Below are 6,000 nucleotides of genomic sequence, written 5' to 3' on the forward strand. Positions count from 1 at the left end.
TACAAATAATGATATATCTAGACAAACATCGTACTTGGACTTACATATAGCATTGTTATCTAAAGATGTGAAAATATATGTACGTTGATTGCACAATCAAAGAAGCTAGTGTTTAGGAAGAATTCTTAATGTGCAATGAATCTTGCAAAAAGTGCCTAGCAATCCATTGAAAACATAAGTGCAAAGTGACGACAACGGAAACCAAAGGTACACTTCATATTGCAAAAACAAGTCATTTATTTCAAACTCCTCTCCAGTAAAAAGTAAAAAGAAAAAGTTTAAATTTATTTTATCATCACCACTACATGTTGGTTTACATTTTCTAGCAACTCAAACTACTCTTTCATACACGTGACCAAAGGAAAGAAAATAATAGAGGGGGAAAAACTAAAAAAAAAGGTACACTAGGCAATCATATAGCTTCTCCCTGTCAACGTACATGCATCGATCTTTCTAGGCTAGAAAACAACCATCTTCAATCTGATCCAAAAAGGCCTTCAGGTTCTTGTCAGAAGACCATCCGTCACTCACAGCCTCTCTTGCCAGATCCTTCCAGATCTTAGCGTTCCTTCTCATCTCTTCACTTTCCATCACCAAATCCAAACACCTCACCCACAAGTACAACAATACCCTCCTCATTCGGTGCTACCCTCACTCCTCTATCAACTCGGCATTTGTGCCTTGGTCTGTCCACTGAGGAACGCTACCACTGGACCCCAGAAACCACAGTGTGTTACAAAACAACCTCCACTTGACTACACCACGGGACTATCATCCCAAGCTCTTCTAGTTCCTCTCTGCAACTCAGTTTGTCTTCTTCTTTCTCTTCCTTACCTTCTCTGTTCTTTTGGTTTTCTCTAATCACCCACAGAAACGGACGACCAGAATTCAACAACCCTTTTGCAATTTCCTCCATTTGAATCTTGGACAGCACGGAAATGCTCCCAAACGAAACGTAGATTATGACAGATTCTTTCGGCTTCGAGTTCAACCATTCTAGGTACGCTGAGGTCTTTGAATTCTCGAATAGATCACCTAATGATTTATCGGATGGATCCTTGCCGTCCAAGAAAGCAGATGGCATTAATGGCCCGATTCCGATCAAGTTGAACTTGTCAATTGCTTTTAACGCCTCCAGCTCAAGTGCATCGAACGTGTTCACCAATCACCAGGATGGTTGGCTTGCTTTCTTTTCGTAGCAGCTCGAACTGTTCTTCGATCAATGGGAGAGCGAAATTGTACGGATTCGAATCCACCATGAAGGAGGGCAGGTCGCGGCTCTTCAGCGCTAGTGGCAGTCCTGGTAATTCTACATGGGAAGGGTCACTATTACTAGCCGTGGCACTGTTTCTCATGAGATCTTTGTAGTATATGTCAAACACTGTGGCGGGATGAATCCAAACGAGCGCGGCCGGGAGGTGAAGTTCACTCGCCACTTCCGCCGCCCAAGGGAGTCCTGCTTGATCGAGAGAGAGGCAGAATCCCACCTCAATAGGCTGCCTAGCGCCCAGCCACCAGACCTCCCAGACGCCTAGGCGGCCGCCCAACCCCAACCCGCCTAATCCCGTCGATTTGTCATTACTCTAGTTAGAGAGCCCCTGCCTAGCGCCTAGGCAGGTCAAGTTTTAGAACACTGTTTATATATTGAAATTGTAAAAAAGCTCATGAGCAATGAAAATATTATCAATAATCAGGGCTTGGCCCTGTGAGTTAAGAGGCTCAAGGCTAAAAAAATTCAAGGTCCCAAAACAAATGCTCAAAACATTACAAAAAAAAAAAAAACAATATCCCAATTTCAAAATATCATTGAAATATGACTCGTCTTACATTTTTAGATGTAAATGAATTAATCAAACTTACATAATCAAGTTTTCCAATAATATCTTTTTCAATAGATATCATAGCCAAACCACACTCAAATCTCTCTTGTGACAAAAGTAGACCGAATATAAGATTTGATCAATTTTAACTTCGAAAAGCTTATTTCTACAGAGGCAACTGTGACTAGTATAGTTAGCAGAATCCTATAAGCAATCCAAGCGTGAGCCCAGTGAAATAGTTCGATAAACTTTTCCGGGACTCACACCAAGCATTTGGATAACAGCCATCAACTTCTTTTATATGATTCAACACATCAATAGCTCTTTTTGTATCATTGGGTAAATCTTGACTCAACATTCGTAAGTCATGGTATAGATCATCTTCATTAAGATCAGAAATCTCGCCATGCTTCAATAAATTTGTAAGGTTCGCACAAAAACTCTTCAAACTATCTCGTTCTGCAGACCTTAAATGAACCATATCAGAAAGCACAAGATTTAGAGAATGACAAGCACAAGGTGTGTAAAATGCTCTTGGATTTATTTCAAGCAGTCTACTTTTCACACCTTTATTTATTCCTTTCATGTTGGATCCATTGTCATACCCTTGGCCTCTTATATCATTGACATCAAGTCCAAGAGTCTTCAATGCAGTTAAAAGTTCATTGAGCAATCCAAGACCAAGTGTGTCAGCAACCTTCAAGAATTCTAAAAAATATTCTTCAACCACAATTGGAGTTGCCGAAACATTGACACTTCTTAATACAAGAGACATTTGTTCCTCATTACTTGCATCTGGAGTACAGTCAAGTATAATTAAAAAATATTTGGCTTATTTGATTATATTAATAATTGAGATTTTCACCTCATATGCCAACAATTGAATCATTTCATTCTGAATTTTGTGACTGAAGTAATGATATTGAATCTCATGTTTATTATACGTCGAACATGTTCTTGCATGGTCGAATCAAATTCAGCAAGGAATTCTATCATCTGTAAGAAAAGACCATTGTTCTCCTCATATTGCTTTTCACTATCTCTACGAAAAGCCAAATTATTTTTCCAAGTCTCTTCACAACTACAAGAATTCTTTCTAATACTTGCTTCTAGTGTTCTTTTTCTTGATTGAATTGTTCTTGCAAACTTGCATCAATAGTCAACTTCAATTTCAGTCTTTTTTGCCACCTCCATCCAACTTATCATTGAGGCAATGTGATACCTACTTCTTTCATGTCTTTTAAGTCAGTCAGAAATATTGTGCCAATCATTCACACCTTCATCAGCTAATTTCCCCACAAGATGCTTCTTTGCAAATAATTTACAACAAAAGCAAAAAACTTTGTCCAAAGAAACCGAATATACCAGCCACTTTCTATCTTGCTTCTCTCCATTTGGTAATTCTCTGAAGTAATGCTTTGAAGAAAAACATCTGTCACATTTATCTTTCGGAGAGATGACATTATTGTCTCTTTTCGGGTCTCTTTCAACCAAAAAATCTGTAATATTTTGGTCTGTCCTATTCCAATTCCCTGGATCATCCATGTCAAAAAGAATTTCCTCCCTTGAACTTGTACTCTGAACATCTTCATTGATAATGTCATTAATTTCCTCATTCTCTGACTGATTTGGCTCTGTAATGTGAACATCTTCATTGAGAATTTCATTATTTTCCTCATTCTTTGATTGATTTAGCTCTTCTGCCTCTTCAGTATCATTCACAGCTTGACATGCTTCTTCTTTGTTGCTACTAAAATATTTTTTAAGAGAACCAACTTGAGTTTTATGTAAAGCTTCTATCCTCTCTTTCTCTTTTCTTTTCTGAGCCCTAGACTTAAATTTTCTAGTAGAAGCCATGATAACAACTTCAGAGTTCAAACCAGCCAACAATCCAACAAATTCAACAATTGAATGATTTGATTGATTTCAATCCCTAAAGAATATCATATAGAAAGCCTCAGGGCCCAGGCATATACTCATATAGCATTTTTTTCAACAAAGAATGAATGAAACAAAGAAGAAAGAAACACAACAGTGAAGTAAAGCACCAAACTTTCTTCAAAGCTGAAAAGAAATAGCTTAAAGAGTTAAAGATCATACCTTTTTGACTTTTTGGAAGATAAAATTAACTCTCATAGTCTCCTATTCTCCTTCTCCTTTTGGTTTTCGGCTTTTCTTCTTCAGCCACAGTTGGGAAACATTTTGGGATGTTCAATCACAATTGGACTTTTTTTCTTCAGCCACAGTTGAGAAACAGAGCGTGAGAGACTGAGCATCAATGTTTGTGTCTTCATAGACGCTAACCCACCCAGATTTTTTTTTTTTTTTTATCTACAGGCCAACGTAAAAAAATAAATGAGGCCCCTAAAATCTGAGGCTCTAGGCCCAAGGCTGGCCCTGCATAGACGCTAACCCGCTCAGATTATTTTTTTATTATTATTACTATTTTTTTATGAGTGCTTCTATTCATACCTCCAAATTTAGCATTTGGACCTCCCTCTTTTTTCAAGTAATGATTAATTGTGTTAATACATATAAAATGACTAATTCAGACATGTACAAATAAAGGGAATATTCTTCATCAAAATTCCCAGCTTATTTCTTAAGAACATATCTCAATACCTTTTTTTTTTAAGTCCAAGAATATTGTAATATGGTTTTGCGTCTCTTTGGTCTGCTAGGGTTTTACCTAGCCATCAAACTGATCGTACATGGGTTTGGGACTGTCGGCCTTGTGGGTCGCCTTGTCCGTCGTCGCCTCTTCTTAGCGTCATGGGTTGGCTTTGCCTTCCTCCTTTCTATCGTTTTTTTGTCTGGCCAAGGTGCTGTGGTTTACGGCGACAAGGCTGGGTTGGTCGACAGTGGTGACTTGGTGCGGACTGTACGTGCCAGTGGCTTCTCCCTCTCACTCAGGTCGGGGTGGTCTAATCCGCTCTTGATTGGGAGGACGTCGTCTGATGCTGGTTGTGCTGCTTGGGTCGTAGGAGTCACGACGATTGTGCTTGGCGGTGATGGATCTGAGGCGGGTATGGATCTATTGCTCATGGTGTTGGGTTCTAATGGTGGCTATCTTGGCGATGGCGGAGGCCTACGAGCCGGTTTTGACGACTTTGCAGGCTGCTCTGAGATTGGTGAAGGTGGTAGTGCTACCACGTCAGGATTGTAAAATGGTGGATCCGCAGTTTTTGCGGATGTCGGCAATGGTGCAGTTGATCCCACTTTGGGGAAGGGCGGTGGTGCTGCCTCAACTCTTGATCTAAGCAATGCTAGGACTGGTTCGGGTCTAGATCCTTCTGGTGGATCTGGGCTTAGGGCTATAGTATTTGGTGTTCGGTTTTGGGCCTTGGGGTTTGGCTGTAAACTTTGGTTTTCAGCTCTTGGTGGTATAAGAGCTTTGGCAATGGTGGAGTTTATGGCGGTGATTGAGGCTGCCATGGAGGAGGACACCTCATTGTGTCTAGTTACTGTGGACCCTGGGGATGCCCCCTCTACGTAGGGAGGTCCTGGGTTCCGTTGAATAAGTTATTAGGGTTTTTTATTTTCTTTTCTTGCCCTAACATTATCTAGGTTTTGGTTCTTGGTCCTATTACCATAGTGATTTCATTTGGTTACTCTAGGGTAGCCTACATGGCTTGATATTGACGTGGCCCTTTCGGGGTAAGTCATGTTGTGTAATAACTTATATTTGATATATGAAAGGCTTGACGTCCTATTTCAAAAAAAAAAAACCCTATTTTTTTTGTTATCATCGGTGTTGAAGAAACTCTACCAACAAAACCCCCATTATTTCATAAACTTTAGTAATGTATACAATGAAGTTTGCATGCATTTTAGTGCTCACTAAGCCTCATACTTCCAGTTCAAAATTTTTCTTTTATATAACAAAGCACTTTATATGCAATAGAACAAAACTAAACAAGACAAATTATTTTAGAGATCTCAAAGATTAAGTCATTAAGATCGATCCCAACTTCTAGTAATAAAAAAAAAACAAAAATTGTCAAAGCATATCCTAATTTTATGGTCTTCCCTTTTTTTTTTTTGATGAACTATGGTCTTCCCACATTGCTCTACATCTATCTGGGTAAAATTGATTGTATCTTAGTCTTTTGATAATGGAATGGGTGGGGGGAGAGATGGTACACTGCAACTATATTTTTGCTTAAGATAATAGATTTGA

At 39.2% G+C, this 6,000-nt stretch overlaps 1 pseudogene; it reads right to left on the reverse strand.

Moving 5' to 3' along the window:
• Positions 1 to 232: 232 nt before the first annotated feature.
• On the reverse strand, positions 233 to 3,677 carry LOC121052839 (annotated as a pseudogene).
• Positions 3,678 to 6,000: the final 2,323 nt, after the last annotated feature.

Source organism: Rosa chinensis, chromosome 4 (assembly GCF_002994745.2).
Source record: "Rosa chinensis cultivar Old Blush chromosome 4, RchiOBHm-V2, whole genome shotgun sequence".
In the NCBI taxonomy this organism is placed as follows: domain Eukaryota; kingdom Viridiplantae; phylum Streptophyta; class Magnoliopsida; order Rosales; family Rosaceae; genus Rosa; species Rosa chinensis.